Source organism: Musca domestica, unplaced genomic scaffold (assembly GCF_030504385.1).
Source record: "Musca domestica strain aabys unplaced genomic scaffold, Musca_domestica.polishedcontigs.V.1.1 8, whole genome shotgun sequence".
Classification (NCBI taxonomy): domain Eukaryota; kingdom Metazoa; phylum Arthropoda; class Insecta; order Diptera; family Muscidae; genus Musca; species Musca domestica.
Window position 1 is genome coordinate 18363537 of NW_026712409.1, and position 27748 is coordinate 18391284.

General features: G+C 32.6%; 1 protein-coding gene across 1 annotated transcript in view; it reads left to right on the top strand.

Moving 5' to 3' along the window:
• LOC101898743 (ejaculatory bulb-specific protein 3) overlaps positions 1–27748 on the top strand; it is a 183143-nt gene that overhangs the window by 146833 nt on the left and 8562 nt on the right. The gene's annotated exons all lie outside the window — the stretch shown is intronic.

Sequence of the window (27748 nt, forward strand, 5' to 3'; positions counted from 1 at the left end):
GGGTTTTTAGCATCGTTTTGATGGCAGTATTAAAGTGAGAAAATAGCCTTTTTTAAAACGGCCATAACTCCTTAAATATTGACATTTCGGGGGTTTTAGCATCGTTTTGATGGCAGTTATTTAAAGTGAGAAAATAGCCTTTTTTAAAACGGCCATAACTCCTTAAATATTGACATTTCGGGGTTTTAGCATCGTTTAAATTGCAGTTATTTAATAGCCTTTTTTAAAACGGCCATAACTCCTTAAATATTGACATTTCGGGGTTTTTAGCATCGTTTTGATGGCAGTTATTTAAAGTGAGAAAATAGCCTTTTTTAAAACGGCCATAACTCCTTAAATATTGACATTTCGGGGTTTTTAGCATCGTTTTGATGGCAGTTATTTAAAGTGAGAAAATAGCCTTTTTTAAAACGGCCATAACTCCTAAATATTGACATTTCGGGGTTTTTAGCATCGTTTTGATGGCAGTTATTTAAAGTGAGAAAATAGCCTTTTTTAAAACGGCCATAACTCCTTAAATATTGACATTTCGGGTTTTTAGCATCGTTTTGATGGCAGTTATTTAAAGTGAGAAAAATAGCCTTTTTAAAACGGCCATAACTCCTAAATATTGACATTTCGGGGGTTTTTAGCATCGTTTTGATTGCAGTTATTTAAAGTGAGAAAATAGCCTTTTTTTAAAACGGCCATAACTCCTTAAATATTGACATTTCGGGGTTTTAGCATCGTTTTGATGGCAGTTATTTAAAGTGAGAAAATAGCCTTTTTTAAAACGGCCATAACTCCTTAAATATTGACATTTCGGGGTTTTTAGCATCGTTTTGATGGCAGTTATTTAAAGTGAGAAAATAGCCTTTTTTAAAACGGCCATAACTCCTTATATTGACATTTCGGGGTTTTTAGCATCGTTTGATTGCAGTTATTTAAAGTGAGAAAATAGCCTTTTTTAAAACGGCCATAACTCCTTAAATATGACATTTCGGGGTTTTTAGCATCGTTTGATGCAGTTATTTAAAGTGGAAAATAGCCTTTTTTAAAACGGCCATAACTCCTTAAATATTGACATTTCGGGGTTTTTAGCATCGTTTTGATTGCAGTTATTTAAAGTGAGAAAATAGCCTTTTTAAAACGGCCATAACTCCTTAAATATTGACATTTCGGGGTTTTAGCATCGTTTTGATGGCAGTTATTTAAAGTGAGAAAATAGCCTTTTTTAAAACGGCCATAACTCCTTAAATATTGACATTCGGGGTTTTTAGCATCGTTTTGATGGCAGTTATTTAAAGTGAGAAAATAGCCTTTTTTAAAACGGCCATAACTCCTTAAATATTGACATTTCGGGGTTTTTAGCATCGTTTGATTGCAGTTATTAAAGTGAGAAAATAGCCTTTTTTAAAACGGCCATAACTCCTTAAATATTGACATTTCGGGGTTTTTAGCATCGTTTGATGGCAGTTATTTAAAGTGAGAAAATAGCCTTTTTTAAAACGGCCATAACTCCTTAAATATTGACATTTCGGGGTTTTTAGCATCGTTTTGATGGCAGTTATTAAAGTGAGAAAATAGCCTTTTTTAAAACGGCCATAACTCCTTAAATATTGACATTTCGGGGGTTTTAGCATCGTTTAAATGCAGTTATTTAATAGCCTTTTTTAAAACGGCCATAACTCCTTAAATATTGACATTCGGGGTTTTAGCATCGGCTAAATTGCAGTTAGAAATAGCCTTTTTTAAAACGGCCATAACTCCTTAAATATTGACATTTCGGGGTTTTTAGCATCGTTTTGATTGCAGTTATTTAAAGTGGAAAATAGCCTTTTTTAAAACGTTTTGATTGCAGTTATTTAAAGTGAGAAAAATAGCCTTTTTAAAACGGCCATAACTCCTTAAATATTGACATTTCGGGGTTTTTAGCATCGTTTTGATGGCAGTTATTTAAAGTGAGAAAATAGCCTTTAAAACGGCCATAACTCCTTAAATATTGACATTTCGGGGTTTTAGCATCGTTTGATGGCAGTTATTTAAAGTGAGAAAATAGCCTTTTTTAAAACGGCCATAACTCCTTAAATATTGACATTTCGGGGTTTTTAGCATCGTTTTGATGGCAGTTATTTAAAGTGAGAAAATAGCCTTTTTAAAACGGCCATAACTCCTTAAATTGACATTTCGGGTTTTTAGCATCGTTTGATGGCAGTTATTTAAAGTGAGAAAATAGCCTTTTTTAAAACGGCCATAACTCCTTAAATATTGACATTTCGGGGTTTTTAGCATCGTTTTGATGGCAGTTATTTAAAGTGAGAAAATAGCCTTTTTTAAAACGGCCATAACTCCTTAAATATTGACATTTCGGGGTTTTTAGCATCGTTTTGATGGCAGTTATTTAAAGTGAGAAATAGCCTTTTTTAAAACGGCCATAACTCCTTAATATTGACATTTCGGGGTTTTAGCATCGTTTTGATTGCAGTTATTAAAGTGAGAAAATAGCCTTTTTTAAAACGGCCATAACTCCTTAAATATTGACATTTCGGGGTTTTAGCATCGTTTGATGGCAGTTATTTAAAGTGAGAAAATAGCCTTTTTAAAACGGCCATAACTCCTTAAATATTGACATTTCGGGGTTTTTAGCATCGTTTTGATGCAGTTATTTAAAGTGAGAAAATAGCCTTTTTTAAAACGGCCATAACTCCTTAAATATTGACATTTCGGGGTTTTTAGCATCGTTTTGATGGCAGTTATTTAAAGTGAGAAAATAGCCTTTTTTAAAACGGCCATAACTCCTTAAATATTGACATTTCGGGGTTTTAGCATCGTTTAAATGGCAGTTATTTAATAGCCTTTTTTAAAACGGCCATAACTCCTTAAATATTGACATTTCGGGGTTTTAGCATCGTTTTGATGGCAGTTATTTAAGTGAGAAAATAGCCTTTTTTAAAACGGCCATAACTCCTTAAATATTGACATTTCGGGGGTTTTAGCATCGTTTGATTGCAGTTATTTAAAGTGAGAAAATAGCCTTTTTTAAAACGGCCATAACTCCTTAAATATTGACATTTCGGGGTTTTTAGCATCGTTTTGATGGCAGTTATTTAAAGTGAGAAAATAGCCTTTTTTAAAACGGCCATAACTCCTTAAATATTGAATTTCGGGGTTTTTAGCATCGTTTTGATGGCAGTTATTTAAAGTGAGAAAATAGCCTTTTTAAAACGGCCATAACTCCTTAAATATTGACATTTCGGGGTTTTTAGCATCGTTTTGCTAATTTAAAGTGAGAAAATAGCCTTTTTTAAAAACGGCCATAACTCCTTAAATATTGACATTTCGGGGTTTTAGCATCGTTTGATGCAGTTATTTAAAGTGAGAAAATAGCCTTTTTTAAAACGGCCATAACTCCTTAAATATTGACATTTCGGGTTTTTAGCATCGTTTGATTGCAGTTATTTAAAGTGAGAAAATAGCCTTTTTTAAAACGGCCATAACTCCTAAATATTGACATTTCGGGGTTTTTAGCATCGTTTTGATGGCAGTTATGTAATAGCCTTTTTTAAAACGGCCATAACTCCTTAAATATTGACATTTCGGGGTTTTAGCATCGTTTTGATGGCAGTTATTTAAAGTGAGAAAATAGCCTTTTTTAAAACGGCCATAACTCCTTAATATTGACATTTCGGGGTTTTAGCATCGTTTTGATTGCAGTATTTAAAGTGAGAAAATAGCCTTTTTTAAAACGGCCATAACTCCTTAAATATTGACATTTCGGGGTTTTTAGCATCGTTTGATTGCAGTTATTTAAAGTGAGAAAATAGCCTTTTTAAAACGGCCATAACTCCTTAAATATTGACATTTCGGGTTTTTAGCATCGTTTGATTGCAGTTATTTAAAGTGAGAAAATAGCCTTTTTTAAAACGGCCATAACTCCTTTAAATATTGACATTTCGGGGTTTTTAGCATCGTTGATTGCAGTTATTTAAAGTGAGAAATAGCCTTTTTTAAAACGGCCATAACTCCTTAAATATTGACATTTCGGGGTTTTAGCATCGTTTGATTGCAGTTATTTAAAGTGAGAAAATAGCCTTTTTTAAAACGGCCATAACTCCTTAAATATTGACATTTCGGGGTTTTTAGCATCGTCTAAATTGCAGTTATTTAATAGCCTTTTTTAAAACGGCCAAACTCCTTAAATATTGACATTTCGGGGTTTTTAGCATCGTTTTGATGGCAGTTATTTAAAGTGAGAAATAGCCTTTTTAAAACGGCCATAACTCCTTAAATATTGACATTTCGGGGTTTTTAGCATCGTTTGATTGCAGTTATTTAAAGTGAGAAAATAGCCTTTTTAAAACGGCCATAACTCCTTAATATTGACATTTCGGGGTTTTTAGCATCGTTGATTGCAGTTATTTAAAGTGAGAAAATAGCCTTTTTAAAACGGCCATAACTCCTTAAATATTGACATTTCGGGGTTTTTAGCATCGTTTGATGGCAGTTATTTAAGTGAGAAAATAGCCTTTTTTAAAACGGCCATAACTCCTTAAATATTGACATTTCGGGGTTTTTAGCATCGTTTTGATTGCAGTTATTTAAAGTGAGAAAATAGCCTTTTTAAAACGGCCATAACTCCTTAAATATTGACATTTCGGGGTTTTTAGCATCGTTTGATGGCAGTTATTTAAAGTGAGAAAATAGCCTTTTTTAAAACGGCCATAACTCCTTAAATATTGACATTTCGGGGTTTTTAGCATCGTTTGATTGCAGTTATTTAAAGTGAGAAAATAGCCTTTTTAAAACGGCCATAACTCCTAAAATATTGACATTTCGGGGTTTTTAGCATCGTTTGATTGCAGTTATTTAAAGTGAGAAAATAGCCTTTTTTAAAACGGCCATAACTCCTTAAATATTGACATTTCGGGGTTTTTAGCATCGTTTGATGCAGTTATTTAAAGTGAGAAAATAGCCTTTTTAAAACGGCCATAACTCCTTAAATATTGACATTTCGGGGTTTTAGCATCGTTTGATTGCAGTTATTTAAAGTGAGAAAATAGCCTTTTTAAAACGGCCATAACTCCTTAAATATGACATTTCGGGTTTTTAGCATCGTTTGATTGCAGTTATTAAAGTGAGAAAATAGCCTTTTTTAAAACGGCCATAACTCCTTAAATATTGACATTTCGGGGTTTTTAGCATCGTTTTGATTGCAGTTATTTAAAGTGAGAAAATAGCCTTTTTAAAACGGCCATAACTCCTTAAATATTGACATTTCGGGGTTTTAGCATCGTTTGATTGCAGTTATTAAAGTGAGAAAATAGCTTTTTTAAAACGGCCATAACTCCTTAAATATTGACATTCGGGGTTTTTAGCATCGTTTGATTGCAGTTATTTAAAGTGAGAAAATAGCCTTTTTTAAAACGGCCATAACTCCTTAAATATTGACATTTCGGGGTTTTTAGCATCGTTTGATTGCAGTTATTTAAAGTGAGAAAATAGCCTTTTTAAAACGGCCATAACTCCTAAATATTGACATTTCGGGGTTTTTAGCATCGTTTTGATTGCAGTATTTAAAGTGAGAAAATAGCCTTTTTTAAAACGGCCATAACTCCTTAAATATGACATTTCGGGGTTTTTAGCATCGTTTGATTGCAGTTATTAAAGTGAGAAAATAGCCTTTTTTAAAACGGCCATAACTCCTTAATATGACATTTCGGGGTTTTTAGCATCGTTTTGATTGCAGTTATTTAAAGTGAGAAAATAGCCTTTTTTAAAACGGCCATAACTCTTAAATATTGACATTTCGGGGTTTTAGCATCGTTTTGATGGCAGTTATTAAAGTGAGAAAATAGCCTTTTTTAAAACGGCCATAACTCCTTAAATATTGACATTTCGGGGTTTTTAGCATCGTTTTGATGGCAGTTATTTAAAGTGAGAAAATAGCCTTTTTTAAAACGGCCATAACTCCTTAAATATTGACATTTCGGGGTTTTAGCATCGTTTAAATTGCAGTTATAGAAAATAGCCTTTTTTAAAACGGCCATAACTCCTTAAATATTGACATTTCGGGGTTTTTAGCATCGTTTTGATGGCAGTTATTAAAGTGAGAAAATAGCCTTTTTTAAACGGCCATAACTCCTTAAATATTGACATTTCGGGGTTTTTAGCATCGTTTTGATGCAGTTATTTAAAGTGAGAAAATAGCCTTTTTAAAACGGCCATAACTCCTTAAATATTGACATTTCGGGGTTTTAGCATCGTTTGATTGCAGTTATTTAAAGTGAGAAAATAGCCTTTTTTAAAACGGCCATAACTCCTAAATATTGACATTTCGGGGTTTTTAGCATCGTTTAAATTGCAGTATGTAATAGCCTTTTTAAAACGGCCATAACTCCTTAAATATTGACATTTCGGGGTTTTTAGCATCGTTTTGATGCAGTTATTTAAAGTGAGAAAATAGCCTTTTTTAAAACGGCCATAACTCCTTAAATATTGACATTTCGGGGTTTTAGCATCGTTTGATGGCAGTTATTAAAGTGAGAAAATAGCCTTTTTAAAACGGCCATAACTCCTTAAATATTGACATTTCGGGGTTTTAGCATCGTTTTGATGCAGTTATTTAAAGTGAGAAAATAGCCTTTTTTAAAACGGCCATAACTCCTTAAATATTGACATTTCGGGTTTTAGCATCGTTTGATTGCAGTTATTTAAAGTGAGAAAATAGCCTTTTTTAAAACGGCCATAACTCCTTAAATATTGACATTTCGGGGTTTTTAGCATCGTTAAATTGCAGTTAGTTAATAGCCTTTTTTAAAACGGCCATAACTCCTTAAATATGACATTTCGGGGTTTTAGCATCGTTTTGATTGCAGTGTTATTTAAAGTGAGAAAATAGCTTTTTTAAAACGGCCATAACTCCTTAAATATTGACATTTCGGGGTTTTTAGCATCGTTTGATTGCAGTTATTAAAGTGAGAAAATAGCCTTTTTTAAAACGGCCATAACTCCTTAAATATTGACATTTCGGGGTTTTTAGCATCGTTTTGATGGCAGTTATTTAAAGTGAGAAAATAGCCTTTTTTAAAACGGCCATAACTCCTTAAATATTGACATTTCGGGGTTTTTAGCATCGTTTTGATTGCAGTTATTTAAAGTGAGAAAATAGCCTTTTTTAAAACGGCCATAACTCCTTAAATATTGACATTTCGGGGTTTTAGCATCGTTTTGATTGCAGTTATTTAAAGTGAGAAATAGCCTTTTTTAAAACGGCCATAACTCCTTAAATATTGACATTTCGGGGTTTTTAGCATCGTTTTGATTGCAGTTATTTAATAGCCTTTTTTTAAAACGGCCATAACTCCTTAAATATTGACATTTCGGGGTTTTTAGCATCGTTTTGATGCAGTTATTTAAAGTGAGAAAATAGCCTTTTTTAAAACGGCCATAACTCCTTAAATATTGACATTTCGGGGTTTTAGCATCGTTAAATTGCAGTTATTTAATAGCCTTTTTTAAAACGGCCATAACTCCTTAAATATTGACATTTCGGGGTTTTAGCATCGTTTTGATGCAGTTATTTAAAGTGAGAAAATAGCCTTTTTTAAAACGGCCATAACTCCTTAAATATTGACATTTCGGGGTTTTAGCATCGTCTAAATTGCAGTTATTTAAATAGCCTTTTTAAAACGGCCATAACTCCTTAAATATTGACATTTCGGGTTTTTAGCATCGTTTGATGGCAGTTATTTAAAGTGAGAAAATAGCCTTTTTTAAAACGGCCATAACTCCTTAAATATTGACATTTCGGGGTTTTTAGCATCGTTTTGATGCAGTTATTTAAAGTGAGAAAATAGCCTTTTTTAAAACGGCCATAACTCCTTAAATATTGACATTTCGGGGTTTTTAGCATCGTTTTGATTGCAGTTATTTAAGTGAGAAAATAGCCTTTTTTAAAACGGCCATAACTCCTTAAATATTGACATTTCGGGGTTTTTAGCATCGTTTTGATGCAGTTATTTAAAGTGAGAAAATAGCCTTTTTTAAAACGGCCATAACTCCTTAAATATTGACATTTCGGGGTTTTTAGCATCGTTTAAATTAGTTATTTAATAGCCTTTTTTAAAACGGCCATAACTCCTTAAATATTGACATTTCGGGGTTTTTAGCATCGTTTTGATTGCAGTTATTTAAAGTGAGAAAATAGCCTTTTTTAAAACGGCCATAACTCCTTAAATATTGACATTTCGGGGTTTTTAGCTCGTTTGATGCAGTTATTTAAAGTGAGAAAATAGCCTTTTTAAAACGGCCATAACTCCTTAAATATTGACATTCGGGGTTTTTAGCATCGTTTAAATGCAGTTATTTAAGTAGGCCTTTTTTAAAACGGCCATAACTCCTTAAATATTGACATTTCGGGGTTTTAGCATCGTTTGATGGCAGTTATTTAAAGTGAGAAAATAGCCTTTTTTAAAACGGCCATAACTCCTTAAATATTGACATTTCGGGTTTTTAGCTTCGTTTTGATTGCAGTTATTTAAAGTGAGAAAATAGCCTTTTTTAAAACGGCCATAACTCCTTAAATATTGACATTTCGGGGTTTTTAGCATCGTTTAAATGCAGTTATTTAATAGCCTTTTTAAAACGGCCATAACTCCTTAAATATTGACATTTCGGGGTTTTTAGCATCGTTTTGATTGCAGTTATTTAAAGTGAGAAAATAGCCTTTTTTAAAACGGCCATAACTCCTTAAATATTGACATTTCGGGGTTTTTAGCATCGTTTTGATTGCAGTTATTTAAAGTGAGAAAATAGCCTTTTTTAAAACGGCCATAACTCCTTAAATATTGACATTTCGGGGTTTTTAGCATCGTCTAAATTGCAGTTATTAATAGCCTTTTTAAAACGGCCATAACTCCTTAATATTGACATTCGGGGTTTTAGCATCGTTTGATTGCAGTTATTTAAAGTGAGAAAATAGCCTTTTTAAAACGGCCATAACTCCTTAATATTGACATTTCGGGGTTTTTAGCATCGTCTAAATTGCAGTTATTTAATAGCCTTTTTTAAAACGGCCATAACTCCTTAAATATTGACATTCGGGGTTTTTAGCATCGTTTTGATTGCAGTTATTAAAGTGAGAAAATAGCCTTTTTTAAAACGGCCATAACTCCTTAAATATTGACATTCGGGGTTTTTAGCATCGTTTTGATTGCAGTTATTTAAAGTGAGAAAATAGCCTTTTTTAAAACGGCCATAACTCCTTAAATATTGACATTTCGGGGTTTTAGCATCGTCTAAATTGCAGTTATTTAATAGCCTTTTTTAAAACGGCCATAACTCCTTAAATATTGACATTTCGGGGTTTTTAGCATCGTTTTGATGGCAGTTATTTAAAGTGAGAAAATAGCCTTTTTTAAAACGGCCATAACTCCTTAAAAATTGACATTTCGGGTTTTTAGCATCGTTTTGATTGCAGTTATTTAAAGTGAGAAAATAGCCTTTTTTAAACGGCCATAACTCCTTAAATATTGACATTTCGGGGTTTTAGCATCGTCTAAATTGCAGTTATTTAATAGCCTTTTTAAAACGGCCATAACTCCTTAAATATTGACATTTCGGGGTTTTTAGCATCGTTTTGATTGCAGTTATTTAAAGTGAGAAAATAGCCTTTTTTAAAACGGCCATAACTCCTTAAATATTGACATTTCGGGGTTTTAGCATCGTTTAAATTGCAGTTTTAATAGCCTTTTTTAAAACGGCCATAACTCCTTAAATATTGACATTTCGGGGTTTTTAGCATCGTTTTGATTGCAGTTATTTAAAGTGAGAAAATAGCCTTTTTTAAAACGGCCATAACTCCTTAAATATTGACATTTCGGGGTTTTTAGCATCGTCTAAATTGCAGTTATTAATAGCCTTTTTTAAAACGGCCATAACTCCTTAAATATTGACATTTCGGGGTTTTTAGCATCGTTTTGATTGCAGTTATTTAAAGTGAGAAAATAGCCTTTTTAAAACGGCCATAACTCCTTAAATATTGACATTTCGGGTTTTAGCATCGTTTTGATGGCAGTTATTTAAAGTGAGAAAATAGCCTTTTTTAAAACGGCCATAACTCCTTAAATATTGACATTTCGGGGTTTTAGCATCGTTGATTGCAGTTATTTAAAGTGAGAAAATAGCCTTTTTTAAAACGGCCATAACTCCTTAAATATTGACATTTCGGGTTTTTAGCATCGTTTGATGCAGTTATTTAAAGTGAGAAAATAGCCTTTTTAAAACGGCCATAACTCCTTAAATATTGACATTTCGGGGTTTTTAGCATCGTTTTGATTGCAGTTATTTAAAGTGAGAAAATAGCCTTTTTAAAACGGCCATAACTCCTTAAATATTGACATTTCGGGGTTTTTAGCATCGTTTGATTGCAGTTATTTAAAGTGAGAAAATAGCCTTTTTTAAAACGGCCATAACTCCTTAAATATTGACATTTCGGGGTTTTTAGCATCGTTTGATTGCAGTTATTTAAAGTGAGAAAATAGCCTTTTTTAAAACGGCCATAACTCCTTAAATATTGACATTTCGGGGTTTTTAGCATCGTTTGATTGCAGTTATTTAATAGCCTTTTTTAAAACGGCCATAACTCCTTAAATATTGACATTTCGGGGTTTTAGCATCGTTTTGATTGCAGTTATTTAAAGTGAGAAAATAGCCTTTTTTAAAACGGCCATAACTCCTAAATATTGACATTTCGGGGTTTTTAGCATCGTTTGATTGCAGTTAAAGTGAGAAAATAGCCTTTTTTAAAACGGCCATAACTCCTTAAATATTGACATTTCGGGGTTTTTAGCATCGTTTTGATGCAGTTATTTAAAGTGAGAAAATAGCCTTTTTAAAACGGCCATAACTCCTTAAATATTGACATTTCGGGGTTTTTAGCATCGTTTGATTGCAGTTAGTTAATAGCCTTTTTTAAACGGCCATAACTCCTTAAATATTGACATTTCGGGGTTTTTAGCATCGTTTTGATTGCAGTTATTTAAAGTGAGAAAATAGCCTTTTTTAAAACGGCCATAACTCCTTAAATATTGACATTTCGGGGTTTTTAGCATCGTTTGATGCAGATTTAAAGTGAGAAAATAGCCTTTTTAAAACGGCCATAACTCCTTAAATATTGACATTTCGGGGTTTTTAGCATCGTTGATGCAGTTATTTAAAGTGAGAAAATAGCCTTTTTTAAAACGGCCATAACTCCTTAAATATTGACATTTCGGGGTTTTTAGCATCGTTTTGATTGCAGTTATTTAAAGTGAGAAAATAGCCTTTTTTAAAACGGCCATAACTCCTAAATATTGACATTTCGGGGTTTTAGCATCGTTTTGATGGCAGTTATTTAAAGTGAGAAAATAGCCTTTTTTAAAACGGCCATAACTCCTTAAATATTGACATTTCGGGGTTTTTAGCATCGTTTTGATTGCAGTTATTTAAAGTGAGAAAATAGCCTTTTTTAAAACGGCCATAACTCCTTAAATATTGACATTTCGGGGTTTTTAGCATCGTTTGATTGCAGTTATTTAAAATAGCCTTTTTTAAAACGGCCATAACTCCTTAAATATTGACATTTCGGGGTTTTTAGCATCGTTTGATTGCAGTTATTTAAAGTGAGAAAATAGCCTTTTTAAAACGGCCATAACTCCTTAAATATTGACATTTCGGGGTTTTAGCATCGTTTTGATTGCAGTTATTTAAAGTGAGAAAATAGCCTTTTTTAAAACGGCCAAACTCCTTAAATATTGACATTTCGGGGTTTTTAGTCGTTTTGATTGCAGTTATTTAAAGTGAGAAAATAGCCTTTTTTAAAACGGCCATAACTCCTTAAATATTGACATTTCGGGGTTTTTAGCATCGTTTTGATTGCAGTTATTTAAAGTGAGAAAATAGCCTTTTTTAAAACGGCCATAACTCCTTAAATATTGACATTTCGGGGTTTTTAGCATCGTTTGATGGCAGTTATTAAAGTGAGAAAATAGCCTTTTTAAAACGGCCATAACTCCTTAAATATTGACATTTCGGGGGTTTTTTAGCATCGTTTGATGGCAGTTATTTAAAGTGAGAAAATAGCCTTTTTTAAACGGCCATAACTCCTTAAATATTGACATTCGGGGTTTTTAGCATCGTTTTGATGGCAGTTATTTAAAGTGAGAAAATAGCCTTTTTAAAACGGCCATAACTTAAATATTGACATTCGGGGTTTTTAGCATCGTTTTGATGGCAGTTATTAAAGTGAGAAAATAGCCTTTTTTAAAACGGCCATAACTCCTTAAATATTGACATTTCGGGGTTTTTAGCATCGTCTAAATTGCAGTTATAAAGATAGCCTTTTTAAAACGGCCATAACTCCTTAAATATTGACATTTCGGGTTTTTAGCATCGTTTTGATTGCAGTTATTAAAGTGAGAAAATAGCCTTTTTAAAACGGCCATAACTCCTTAAATATTGACATTTCGGGGTTTTTAGCATCGTTTGATGGCAGTTATTTAAAGTGAGAAAATAGCCTTTTTAAAACGGCCATAACTCCTTAAATATTGACATTTCGGGGTTTTAGCATCGTTTGATGGCAGTTATTTAAAGTGAGAAAATAGCCTTTTTTAAAACGGCCATAACTCCTAAATATTGACATTCGGGGTTTTTAGCATCGTTTTGATGGCAGTTATTTAAAGTGAGAAAATAGCCTTTTTTAAAACGGCCATAACTCCTTAATATTGACATTTCGGGGTTTTTAGCATCGTTTGATTGCAGTTATTTAATAGCCTTTTTTAAAACGGCCATAACTCCTTAAATATTGACATTTCGGGGTTTTTAGCATCGTTTGATTGCAGTTATTTAAAGTGAGAAAATAGCCTTTTTTAAAACGGCCATAACTCCTTAAATATTGACATTTCGGGGTTTTTAGCATCGTTTTGATGGCAGTTATTTAAAGTGAGAAAATAGCCTTTTTAAAACGGCCAAACTCCTTAAATATTGACATTTCGGGGTTTTTAGCATCGTTTTGATGGCAGTTATTTAAAGTGAGAAAATAGCCTTTTTTAAAACGGCCATAACTCCTTAAATATTGACATTTCGGGGTTTTTAGCATCGTTTAAATTGCAGTTATTTAATATCTTTTTAAAACGGCCATAACTCCTTAAATATTGACATTTCGGGGGTTTTAGCATCGTTTTGATTGCAGTTATTTAAAGTGAGAAAATAGCCTTTTTTAAAACGGCCATAACTCCTTAAATATTGACATTTCGGGTTTTTAGCATCGTTTTGATGGCAGTTATTAAAGTGAGAAAATAGCCTTTTTTAAAACGGCCATAACTCCTTAAATATTGACATTTCGGGGTTTTTAGCATCGTTTTGATGGCAGTTATTTAAAGTGAGAAAATAGCCTTTTTTAAAACGGCCATAACTCCTTAAATATTGACATTTCGGGGTTTTTAGCATCGTTTTGATTGCAGTTATTTAAAGTGAGAAAATAGCCTTTTTTAAAACGGCCATAACTCCTTAAATATTGACATTCGGGGTTTTTAGCATCGTTTTGATGGCAGTTATTTAAAGTGAGAAAATAGCCTTTTTAAAACGGCCATAACTCCTTAAATATTGACATTTCGGGGTTTTTAGCACGTTTTGATGGCAGTTATTTAAAGTGAGAAAATAGCCTTTTTTAAAACGGCCATAACTCCTTAAATATTGACATTTCGGGGTTTTTAGCATCGTTTTGATGGCAGTTATTTAAAGTGAGAAAATAGCCTTTTTTAAAACGGCCATAACTCCTTAAATATTGACATTTCGGGGTTTTTAGCATCGTTTAAATTGCAGTTAAAATAGCCTTTTTTAAAACGGCCATAACCTTAAATATTGACATTTCGGGGTTTTTAGCATCGTTTTGATTGCAGTTATTTAAAGTGAGAAAATAGCCTTTTTTAAAACGGCCATAACTCCTTAAATATTGACATTTCGGGGGGTTTTTAGCATCGTTTAATTGCAGTGATTTAATAGCCTTTTTAAAACGGCCATAACTCCTTAAATATTGACATTTCGGGGTTTTTAGCATCGTTTTGATTGCAGTTATTTAAAGTGAGAAAATAGCCTTTTTAAAACGGCCATAACTCCTTAAATATTGACATTTCGGGGTTTTAGCATCGTTTTGATGGCAGTTATTTAAAGTGAGAAAATAGCCTTTTTTAAAACGGCCATAACTCCTTAAATATTGACATTTCGGGGTTTTAGCATCGTTTTGATTGCAGTTATGTAATAGCCTTTTTAAAACGGCCATAACTCCTTAAATATTGACATTTCGGGGTTTTTAGCATCGTTTGATTGCAGTTATTTAAAGTGAGAAAATAGCCTTTTTTAAAACGGCCAACTCCTTAAATATTGACATTTCGGGGTTTTTAGGCATTTTTTGCATCGTTAAATTGAGAAAATAGCCTTTTTTAAAACGGCCATAACTCCTTAAATATTGACATTTCGGGGTTTTAGCATCGTTTTGATGCAGTTATTTAAAGTGAGAAAATAGCCTTTTTAAAACGGCCATAACTCCTTAAATATTGACATTTCGGGGTTTTTAGCATCGTTTGATTGCAGTTATTTAATAGCCTTTTTTAAAACGGCCATAACTCCTTAATATTGACATTTCGGGGTTTTTAGCATCGTTTTGATTGCAGTTATTTAAAGTGAGAAAATAGCCTTTTTAAAACGGCCATAACTCCTTAAATATTGACATTTCGGGGTTTTTAGCATCGTTTGATTGCAGTTATTTAATAGCCTTTTTAAAACGGCCATAACTCCTTAAATATTGACATTCGGGGTTTTTAGCATTCGTTTTGATGCAGTTATTTAAAGTGAGAAAATAGCCTTTTTTAAAACGGCCATAACTCCTTAAATATTGACATTTCGGGGTTTTTAGCTTCGTTTTGATTGCAGTTATTTAAGTGAGAAAATAGCCTTTTTTAAAACGGCCATAACTCCTTAATATTGACATTTCGGGGTTTTAGCTTCGTTTGATTGCAGTTATTTAAAGTGAGAAATAGCCTTTTTTAAAACGGCCATAACTCCTTACATATGACATTTCGGGGTTTTTAGCATCGTTTTGATTGCAGTTATTTAAAGTGAGAAAATAGCCTTTTTAAACGGCCATAACTCCTTAATATTGACATTCGGGGTTTTTAGCATCGTTTATGATTGCAGTTATTTAAGTGAGAAAATAGCCTTTTTTAAACGGCCATAACTCCTTAAATATTGACATTTCGGGGTTTTTAGCATCGTTTTTGATTGCAGTTATTTAAAGTGAGAAAATAGCCTTTTTTAAAACGGCCATAACTCCTTAAATATTGACATTTCGGGGTTTTAGCATTCGTTTTGATTGCAGTTATGTAAAGTGAGAAATAGCCTTTTTTAAAACGGCCATAACTCCTTAAATATTGACATTTCGGGGTTTTTAGCATCGTCTAAATTGCAGTTATTTAATAGCCTTTTTAAAACGGCCATAACTCCTTAAATATTGACATTTCGGGGTTTTAGCATCGTTTTGATTGCAGTTATTTAAAGTGAGAAAATAGCCTTTTTTTAACACGGCCATAACTCCTTAAATATGACATTTCGGGGTTTTTAGCATCGTTTTGATTGCAGTTATTAAGTGATAAAATAGCCTTTTTTAAAACGGCCATAACTCCTTAAATATTGACATTTCGGGGTTTTTAGCTTCGTTTTGATTGCAGTTATTTAAAGTGAGAAAATAGCCTTTTTAAAACGGCCATAACTCCTTAAATATTGACATTTCGGGGTTTTAGCATTCGTTTTGATTGCAGTTATTTAAAGTGAGAAATAGCCTTTTTAAACGGCCATAACTCCTTAAATATTGACATTTCGGGGTTTTTAGCATCGTTTTGATTGCAGTTATTTAAAGTGAGAAATAGCCTTTTTTTAAAACGGCCATACACTCCCTTAAATATTGACATTTCGGGGTTTTTAGCATCGTTTTGATTGCAGTTATTTAAAGTGAGAAAAATAGCCTTTTTTTTAAAACGGCCATAACTCCTTAAATATTGACATTTAGGGGTTTTTAGCTCGTTTTGATTGCAGTTATTTAAGTGAGAAAATAGCCTTTTTTAAAACGGCCATAACTCCTTAAATATTGACATTTCGGGGTTTTTTTAGCATTCGTTTTGAATTGCAGTTATTTAAAGTGAGAAAATAGCCTTTTTTAAAACGGCCATAACTCCTTAAATATTGACAATTTCGGGGTTTTCGCATCGTTTGATTGCAGTTATTTTAAGTGAGAAATAGCCTTTTTTAAAACGGCCATAACTCCTTAAATATGACATTTCGGGGTTTTAGCATCGTTTTGATTGCAGTTATTTAAAGTGAGAAAATAGCCTTTTTTAAAACGGCCATAACTCCCTTAACTATTGACATTTCGGGGTTTTTAGCATCGTTTGATTGCAGTTATTTAAAGTGAGAAATAGCCTTTTTTTAAAACGGCCATAACTCCTTAAATATTGACATTTCGGGGTTTTTAGCTCGTTTTGATGCAGTTATTTAAGTGAGAAAATAGCCTTTTTTTAAAACGGCCATAACTCCTTAAATATTGACATTTCGGGGTTTTTAGCATCGTTTTGATTGCAGTATTTAAGTGAGAAAATAGCCTTTTTTTAAAACGGCCATAACTCCTTAAATATTGACATTTCGGGGTTTTTAGCATCGTTTTGATTGCAGTTATTTAAGTGAGAAAATAGCCTTTTTAAAACGGCCATAACTCCTTAAATATTGACATTTCGGGGTTTTTAGCATCGTTTTGATTGCAGTTATTTAAAGTGAGAAAATAGCCTTTTTAAAACGGCCATAACTCCTTAAATATTGACATTTCGGGGTTTTTAGCATCGTTTTGATGGCAGTTATTTAAAGTGAGAAATAGCCTTTTTTAAAAACGGCCCATAACTCCTTAAATATTGACATTTCGGGGTTTTAGCCTTCGTTTTGATTGCAGTTATTTAAAGTGAGAAAATAGCCTTTTTTAAAACGGCCATAACTCCTTAAATATTGACATTTCGGGGTTTTTAGCATCGTTTTGATTGCAGTTATTTAAAGTGAGAAATAGCCTTTTTTAAAACGGCCATAACTCCTTAAATATTGACATTTCGGGGTTTTTAGCATCGTTTTGATGGCAGTTATTTAAAGTGAGAAAATAGCCTTTTTTAAAACGGCCATAACTCCTTAATATTGACATTTCGGGTTTTAGCATCGTTTTGATTGCAGTTATTTAAAGTGAGAAAATAGCCTTTTTTAAAACGGCCATAACTCCTTAAATATTGACATTTCGGGGTTTTTTAGCATCGTTTTGATTGCAGTTATTTAAAGTGAGAAAATAGCCTTTTTTAAAACGGCCATAACTCCTTAAATATTGACATTTCGGGGTTTTTAGCTCGTTTTGATTGCAGTTATTTAAAGTGAGAAAATAGCCTTTTTTAAAACGGCCATAACTCCTTAAATATTGACATTTCGGGGTTTTTAGCATCGTTTTGATTGCAGTTATTTAAAGTGAGAAAATAGCCTTTTTTTAAAACGGCCATAACTCCTTAAATATTGACATTTCGGGGTTTTAGCATTCGTTTTGATTGCAGTTATTAAGTGAGAAAATAGCCTTTTTTAAACGGCCATAACTCCTTAAATATTGACATTTCGGGGTTTTTAGCATCGTCTTGATTGCAGTTATTTAAAGTGAGAATAGCCTTTTTTTAAAACGGCCATAACTCCTTAAATATTGACATTTCGGGGTTTTTAGCATCGTTTTGATTGCAGTTATTTAAAGTGAGAAAATAGCCTTTTTAAAACGGCCATAACTCCTTAAATATTGACATTCGGGGTTTTTAGCATCGTTTTGATGGCAGTTATTTAAAGTGAGAAAATAGCTTTTTTTAAAACGGCCATACTCCTTAAATATTGACATTTCGGGGTTTTTAGCATCGTTTTGATGGCAGTTATTTAAAGTGAGAAAATAGCCTTTTTTAAAACGGCCATAACTCCTTAAATATTGACATTCGGGGTTTTTAGCATCGTTCTGAATGCAGTATTTTAAAGTGAGAAATAGCCTTTTTTAAAACGGCCCTAACTCCTTAAATATTGACATTTCGGGGTTTTTAGCATCGTTTTGATTGCAGTTATTTAAAGTGAGAAAATAGCCCTTTTTTAAAACGGCCATAACTCCTTAATATTGACATTTCGGGTTTTTAGCATCGTTTTGATGGCAGTTATTAAGTGAGAAAATAGCCTTTTTTTAAAACGGCCATAACTCCTTAAATATTGACATTCGGGGTTTTTAGCATCGTTTGATGGCAGTTATTTAAGTGAGAAAATAGCCTTTTTTAAAACGGCCATAACTCCTTAAATATTGACATTTCGGGGTTTTTAGCATCGTTTTGATTGCAGTTATTTAAAGTGAGAAAATAGCCTTTTTTAAAACGGCCATAACTCCTTAAATATTGACATTTCGGGGTTTTTAGCATCGTTTTGATTGCAGTTATTTAAAGTGAGAAAATAGCCTTTTTTAAAACGGCCATAACTCCTTAAATATTGACATTTCGGGGGTTTTTAGCATCGTTTTGATTGCAGTTATTTAAAGTGAGAAAATAGCCTTTTTTAAAACGGCCATAACTCCTTAAATATTGACATTTCGGGGTTTTTAGCATCGTTTTGATGCAGTTATTTAAAGTGAGAAAATAGCCTTTTTTAAAACGGCCATAACTCCTTAAATATTGACATTTCGGGGTTTTTAGCTTCGTTTTGATTGCAGTATTTAAAGTGAGAAATAGCCTTTTTTAAAACGGCCATAACTCCTTAAATATTGACATTTCGGGGTTTTTAGCATCGTTTTGATGGCAGTTATTTAAAGTGAGAAATAGCCTTTTTTAAAACGGCCATAACTCCTTAAATATTGACATTTCGGGGTTTTTAGCATCGTTTTGATTGCAGTTATTTAAAGTGAGAAAATAGCCTTTTTTAAACGGCCATAACTCCTTAAATATTGACATTTCGGGGTTTTTAGCATCGTTTTGATGGCAGTTATTTAAAGTGAGAAAATAGCCTTTTTTAAAACGGCCATAACTCCTTAAATATTGACATTTCGGGGTTTTTAGCATCGTTTTGATGCAGTTATTTAAAGTGAGAAAATAGCCTTTTTTTAAAACGGCCATAACTCCTTAAATATTGACATTTCGGGGTTTTTAGCATCGTTTTGATTGCAGTTATTTAAGTGAGAAATAGCCTTTTTTAAAACGGCCATAACTCCTTAAATATTGACATTTCGGGGTTTTTAGCATCGTTTTGATTGCAGTTATTTAAAGTGAGAAAATAGCCTTTTTTAAAACGGCCATAACTCCTTAAATATTGACATTTCGGGGTTTTTAGCATTCGTTTTGATTGCAGTTATTTAAAGTGAGAAAATAGCTTTTTTTAAACGGCCATAACTCCTTAAATATTGACATTTCGGGGTTTTTAGCATCGTTTTGAATTGCAGTTATTTAAAGTGAGAAATAGCCTTTTTTTAAAACGGCCATAACTCCTTAAATATTGACATTTCGGGGTTTTTAGCTTCGTTTGATTGCAGTTATTTAAAGTGAGAAAATAGCCTTTTTTTAAAACGGCATAACTCCTTAAATATTGACATTTCGGGGTTTTTAGCATCGTTTGAATGCAGTTATTTAAAGTGAGAAATAGCCTTTTTTAAAACGGCCATAACTCCTTAAATATTGACATTCGGGGTTTTTAGCTTCGTTTTGATGCAGTTATTTAAAGTGAGAAAATAGCCTTTTTTAAAACGGCCATAACTCCTTAAATATTGACATTTCGGGGTTTTTAGCTTCGTTTTTGATTGCAGTTATTTAAAGTGAGAAAATAGCCTTTTTAAAACGGCCATAACTCCTTAAATATTGACAGTTTCGGGGTTTTTAGCATTCGTTTTGATTGCAGTTATTTAAAGTGAGAAAATAGCCTTTTTTTAAAACGGCCATAACTCCTTAAATATTGACATTTCGGGGTTTTTAGCATCGTTTTGATGGCAGTTATTAAAGTGAGAAAATAGCCTTTTTTAAAACGGCCATAACTCCTTAAATATTGACATTTCGGGGTTTTAGCATCGTTTTGATTGCAGTTATTTAAAGTGAGAAAATAGCCTTTTTTAAACGGCCATAACTCCTTAAATATTGACATTTCGGGGTTTTTAGCATCGTTTTGATGGCAGTTATTTAAAGTGAGAAAATAGCCTTTTTTAAAACGGCCATAACTCCTTAAATATTGACATTTCGGGGTTTTTAGCTTCGTTTTGATTGCAGTTATTTAAAGTGAGAAAATAGCCTTTTTTAAAACGGCCATAACTCCTTAAATATTGACATTTCGGGGTTTTTAGCATCGTTTTGATGGCAGTTATTTAAAGTGAGAAAATAGCCTTTTTTAAAACGGCCATAACTCCTTAAATATTGACATTTCGGGGTTTTTAGCATCGTTTTGATTGCAGTTATTTAAAGTGAGAAAATAGCCTTTTTTAAAACGGCCATAACTCCTTAATATTGACATTTCGGGGTTTTTAGCATCGTTTTGATGGCAGTTATTTAAAGTGAGAAAATAGCCTTTTTTAAAACGGCCATAACTCCTTAAATATTGACATTTCGGGGTTTTTAGCTCGTTTTGATTGCAGTTATTTAAAGTGAGAAAATAGCCTTTTTTTAAAACGGCCATAACTCCTTAAATATTGACATTTCGGGGTTTTAGCATCGTTTTGATGGCAGTTATTTAAAGTGAGAAAATAGCCTTTTTTAAAACGGCCATAACTCCTTAAATATTGACATTTCGGGGTTTTTAGCATCGTTTTGATTGCAGTTATTTAAAGTGAGAAAATAGCCTTTTTTAAAACGGCCATAACTCCTTAAATATTGACATTTCGGGGTTTTTAGCATCGTTTTGATGGCAGTTATTTAAAGTGAGAAAATAGCCTTTTTTAAAACGGCCATAACTCCTTAAATATTGACATTTCGGGGTTTTTAGCATCGTTTTGATGGCAGTTATTTAAAGTGAGAAAATAGCCTTTTTTAAAACGGCCATAACTCCTTAAATATTGACATTTCGGGGTTTTTAGCATCGTTTGATGGCAGTTATTTAAAGTGAGAAATAGCCTTTTTTAAAACGGCCATAACTCCTTAAATATTGACATTTCGGGGTTTTTAGCATCGTTTTGATTGCAGTTATTTAAAGTGAGAAAATAGCCTTTTTTAAAACGGCCATAACTCCTTAAATATTGACATTTCGGGGTTTTTAGCATCGTTTTGATGGCAGTTATTTAAAGTGAGAAAATAGCCTTTTTTTAAAACGGCCATAACTCCTTAAATATTGACATTTCGGGGTTTTTAGCATCGTTTTGATGGCAGTTATTTAAAGTGAGAAAATAGCCTTTTTTTAAAACGGCCATAACTCCTTAAATATTGACATTTCGGGGTTTTTAGCATCGTTTTGATGGCAGTTATTTAAAGTGAGAAAATAGCCTTTTTTTAAAACGGCCATAACTCCTTAAATATTGACATTTCGGGGTTTTTAGCATCGTTTTGATTGCAGTTATTTAAAGTGAGAAAATAGCCTTTTTTTAAACGGCCATAACTCCTTAAATATTGACATTTCGGGGTTTTTAGCATCGTTTTGATGGCAGTTATTTAAAGTGAGAAAATAGCCTTTTTTAAAACGGCCATAACTCCTTAAATATTGACATTTCGGGGTTTTTAGCTTCGTTTTGATTGCAGTTATTTAAAGTGAGAAAATAGCCTTTTTTTAAAACGGCCATAACTCCTTAAATATTGACATTCGGGGTTTTTAGCATCGTTTTGATTGCAGTTATTTAAAGTGAGAAAATAGCCTTTTTTAAAACGGCCATAACTCCTTAAATATTGACATTTCGGGGTTTTTAGCATCGTTTTGATTGCAGTTATTTAAAGTGAGAAAATAGCCTTTTTTAAAACGGCCATAACTCCTTAAATATTGACATTTCGGGGTTTTAGCATCGTTTTGATTGCAGTTATTTAAAGTGAGAAAATAGCCTTTTTTTAAAACGGCCATAACTCCTTAAATATTGACATTTCGGGGTTTTTAGCATCGTTTTGATGGCAGTTATTTAAAGTGAGAAAATAGCCTTTTTTAAAACGGCCATAACTCCTTAAATATTGACATTTCGGGGTTTTTAGCTTCGTTTTGATTGCAGTTATTTAAAGTGAGAAAATAGCCTTTTTTTAAAACGGCCATAACTCCTTAAATATTGACATTTCGGGGTTTTTAGCATCGTTTTGATGGCAGTTATTTAAAGTGAGAAATAGCCTTTTTTTAAAACGGCCATAACTCCTTAAATATTGACATTTCGGGGTTTTTAGCTTCGTTTTGATTGCAGTTATTTAAAGTGAGAAAATAGCCTTTTTTAAAACGGCCATAACTCCTTAAATATTGACATTTCGGGGTTTTTAGCTTCGTTTTGATTGCAGTTATTTAAAGTGAGAAAATAGCCTTTTTTTAAACGGCCATAACTCCTTAAATATTGACGTTCGGGGTTTTTAGCATTCGTTTTGATTGCAGTTATTTAAAGTGAGAAAATAGCCTTTTTTTAAACGGCCATAACTCCTTAAATATTGACATTTCGGGGTTTTTAGCATTCGTTTTGATTGCAGTTATTTAAAGTGAGAAAATAGCCTTTTTTAAAACGGCCATAACTCCTTAAATATGACATTTCGGGGTTTTTAGCTTCGTTTGATTGCAGTTATTTAAAGTGAGAAAATAGCCTTTTTTAAACGGCCATAACTCCTTAAATATTGACATTTCGGGGTTTTTAGCATTCGTTTTGATGGCAGTTATTTAAAGTGAGGAAAATAGCCTTTTTTAAAACGGCCATAACTCCTTAAATATTGACATTTCGGGGTTTTTAGCATCGTTTTGATGGCAGTTATTTAAAGTGAGAAAATAGCCTTTTTTAAAACGACCATAACTCCTTAAATATTGACATTTCGGGGTTTTTAGCATCATTTTGATGGCAGTTATTAAAGTGAGAAAATAGCCTTTTTTAAAACGGCCATAACTCCTTAAATATTGACATTTCGGGGTTTTTAGCATCGTTTTGATGCAGTTATTTAAAGTGAGAAAATAGCCTTTTTTAAAACGGCCATAACTCCTTAAATATTGACATTTCGGGGTTTTTAGCTTCGTTTTGATTGCAGTTATTTAAAGTGAGAAAATAGCCTTTTTTAAAACGGCCATAACTCCTTAAATATTGACGTTTCGGGGTTTTTAGCTTCGTTTTGATTGCAGTTATTTAAAGTGAGAAAATAGCCTTTTTTTAAACGGCCATAACTCCTTAAATATTGACATTTCGGGGTTTTTAGCATCGTTTTGATGGCAGTTATTTAAAGTGAGAAAATAGCCTTTTTTAAAACGGCCATAACTCCTTAAATATTGACATTTCGGGGTTTTTAGCATCGTTTTGATTGCAGTTATTTAAAGTGAGAAAATAGCCTTTTTTAAAACGGCCATAACTCCTTAAATATTGACATTTCGGGGTTTTTAGCATCGTTTTGATGGCAGTTATTTAAAGTGAGAAAATAGCCTTTTTTAAAACGGCCATAACTCCTTAAATATTGACATTTCGGGGTTTTTAGCATCGTTTTGATGGCAGTTATTTAAAGTGAGAAAATAGCCTTTTTTAAAACGGCCATAACTCCTTAAATATTGACATTTCGGGTTTTTAGCATCGTTTTGATGGCAGTTATTTAAAGTGAGAAAATAGCCTTTTTTAAAACGGCCATAACTCCTTAAATATTGACATTTCGGGGTTTTTAGCTTCGTTTTGATTGCAGTTATTTAAAGTGAGAAAATAGCCTTTTTTAAAACGGCCATAACTCCTTAAATATTGACATTTCGGGGTTTTTAGCATCGTTTTGATGGCAGTTATTTAAAGTGAGAAAATAGCCTTTTTTAAAACGGCCATAACTCCTTAAATATTGACATTTCGGGGTTTTTAGCATCGTTTTGATGGCAGTTATTTAAAGTGAGAAAATAGCCTTTTTTAAAACGGCCATAACTCCTTAAATATTGACATTTCGGGGTTTTTAGCATCGTTTTGATGGCAGTTATTTAAAGTGAGAAAATAGCCTTTTTTTAAAACGGCCATAACTCCTTAAATATTGACATTTCGGGGTTTTTAGCATCGTTTTGATTGCAGTTATTTAAAGTGAGAAAATAGCCTTTTTTTAAAACGGCCATAACTCCTTAAATATTGACATTTCGGGGTTTTTAGCTTCGTTTTGATTGCAGTTATTTAAAGTGAGAAAATAGCCTTTTTTTAAAACGGCCATAACTCCTTAAATATTGACATTTCGGGGTTTTTAGCATCGTTTTGATGGCAGTTATTTAAAGTGAGAAAATAGCCTTTTTTAAAACGGCCATAACTCCTTAAATATTGACATTTCGGGGTTTTTAGCATCGTTTTGATGGCAGTTATTTAAAGTGAGAAAATAGCCTTTTTTAAAACGGCCATAACTCCTTAAATATTGACATTTCGGGGTTTTTAGCATCATTTTGATGGCAGTTATTTAAAGTGAGAAAATAGCCTTTTTTAAAACGGCCATAACTCCTTAAATATTGACATTTCGGGGTTTTTAGCATCGTTTTGATGGCAGTTATTTAAAGTGAGAAAATAGCCTTTTTTAAAACGGCCATAACTCCTTAAATATTGACATTTCGGGGTTTTTAGCTTCGTTTTGATTGCAGTTATTTAAAGTGAGAAAATAGCCTTTTTTAAAACGGCCATAACTCCTTAAATATTGACGTTTCGGGGTTTTTAGCTTCGTTTTGATTGCAGTTATTTAAAGTGAGAAAATAGCCTTTTTTTAAAACGGCCATAACTCCTTAAATATTGACATTTCGGGGTTTTTAGCTTCGTTTTGATTGCAGTTATTTAAAGTGAGAAAATAGCCTTTTTTAAAACGGCCATAACTCCTTAAATATTGACATTTCGGGGTTTTTAGCTTCGTTTTGATTGCAGTTATTTAAAGTGAGAAAATAGCCTTTTTTAAAACGGCCATAACTCCTTAAATATTGACGTTTCGGGGTTTTTAGCTTCGTTTTGATTGCAGTTATTTAAAGTGAGAAAATAGCCTTTTTTTAAACGGCCATAACTCCTTAAATATTGACATTTCGGGGTTTTTAGCATCGTTTTGATTGCAGTTATTTAAAGTGAGAAAATAGCCTTTTTTAAACGGCCATAACTCCTTAAATATTGACATTTCGGGGTTTTTAGCTTCGTTTTGATTGCAGTTATTTAAAGTGAGAAAATAGCCTTTTTTAAAACGGCCATAACTCCTTAAATATTGACATTTCGGGGTTTTTAGCTTCGTTTTGATTGCAGTTATTTAAAGTGAGAAAATAGCCTTTTTTAAACGGCCATAACTCCTTAAATATTGACATTTCGGGGTTTTTAGCTTCGTTTTGATTGCAGTTATTTAAAGTGGGAAAATAGCCTTTTTAAAAAGGGCCATAACTCCTTAAATATTGACATTTCGGGGTTTTTAGCATCGTTTTGATGGCAGTTATTTAAAGTGAGAAAATAGCCTTTTTTAAAACGACCATAACTCCTTAAATATTGACATTTCGGGGTTTTTAGCATCATTTTGATGGCAATTATTTAAAGTGAGAAAATAGCCTTTTTTAAAACGGCCATAACTCCTTAAATATTGACATTTCGGGGTTTTTAGCATCGTTTTGATGGCTGTTATTTAAAGTGAGAAAATAGCCTTTTTTAAAACGGCCATAACTCCTTAAATATTGACATTTCGGGGTTTTTAGCATCGTTTTGACTGCAGTTATTTAAAGTGGGAAAATAGCCTTTTTAAAAAGGGCCATAACTCCTTAAATATTGACATTTCGGGGTTTTTAGCATCGTTTTGACTGCAGTTATTTAAAGTGGGAAAATAGCCTTTTTTAAAACGGCCATAACTCCTTAAATATTGATATTTCGGGGTTTTTAGCATCGTTTTGACTGCAGTTATTTAAAGTGGGAAAATAGCCTTTTTTAAAACGGCCATAACTCCTTAAATATTGACATTTCGGGGTTTTTAGCATCGTTTTGACTGCAGTTATTTAAAGTGGGAAAATAGCCTTTTTTAAAACGGCCATAACTCCTTAAATATTGACATTTCGGGGTTTTTAGCATCATTTTGATGGCAGTTATTTAAAGTGAGAAAATAGCCTTTTTTAAAACGGCCATAACTCCTTAAATATTGACATTTCGGGGTTTTTAGCATCATTTTGATGGCAGTTATTTAAAGTGAGAAAATAGCCTTTTTTTAAAACGGCCATAACTCCTTAAATATTGACATTTCGGGGTTTTTAGCATCATTTTGATGGCAATTATTTAAAGTGAGAAAATAGCCTTTTTTAAAACGGCCATAACTCCTTAAATATTGACATTTCGGGGTTTTTAGCATCATTTTGATGGCAGTTATTTAAAGTGAGAAAATAGCCTTTTTTAAAACGACCATAACTCCTTAAATATTGACATTTCGGGGTTTTTAGCATCATTTTGATGGCAATTATTTAAAGTGAGAAAATAGCCTTTTTTAAAACGGCCATAACTCCTTAAATATTGACATTTCGGGGTTTTTAGCATCGTTTTGATGGCTGTTATTTAAAGTGAGAAAATAGCCTTTTTTAAAACGGCCATAACTCCTTAAATATTGACATTTCGGGGTTTTTAGCATCGTTTTGACTGCAGTTATTTAAAGTGGGAAAATAGCCTTTTTTAAAACGGCCATAACTCCTTAAATATTGACATTTCGGGGTTTTTAGCATCGTTTTGATGGCAGTTATTTAAAGTGAGAAAATAGCCTTTTTTAAAACGACCATAACTCCTTAAATATTGACATTTCGGGGTTTTTAGCATCATTTTGATGGCAATTATTTAAAGTGAGAAAATAGCCTTTTTTAAAACGGCCATAACTCCTTAAATATTGACATTTCGGGGTTTTTAGCATCATTTTGATGGCAGTTATTTAAAGTGAGAAAATAGCCTTTTTTAAAACGACCATAACTCCTTAAATATTGACATTTCGGGGTTTTTAGCATCATTTTGATGGCAATTATTTAAAGTGAGAAAATAGCCTTTTTTAAAACGGCCATAACTCCTTAAATATTGACATTTCGGGGTTTTTAGCATCGTTTTGACTGCAGTTATTTAAAGTGGGAAAATAGCCTTTTTTAAAACGGCCATAACTCCTTAAATATTGACATTTCGGGGTTTTTAGCATCGTTTTGATGGCAGTTATTTAAAGTGAGAAAATAGCCTTTTTTAAAACGACCATAACTCCTTAAATATTGACATTTCGGGGTTTTTAGCATCGTTTTGACTGCAGTTATTTAAAGTGGGAAAATAGCCTTTTTTAAAACGGCCATAACTCCTTAAATATTGACATTTCGGGGTTTTTAGCATCATTTTGATGGCAGTTATTTAAAGTGAGAAAATAGCCTTTTTTAAAACGGCCATAACTCCTTAAATATTGACATTTCGGGGTTTTTAGCATCGTTTTGATTGCAGTTATTTAAAGTGAGAAAATAGCCTTTTTTAAAACGGCCATAACTCCTTAAATATTGACATTTCGGGGTTTTTAGCATCGTTTTGACTGCAGTTATTTAAAGTGAGAAAATAGCCTTTTTT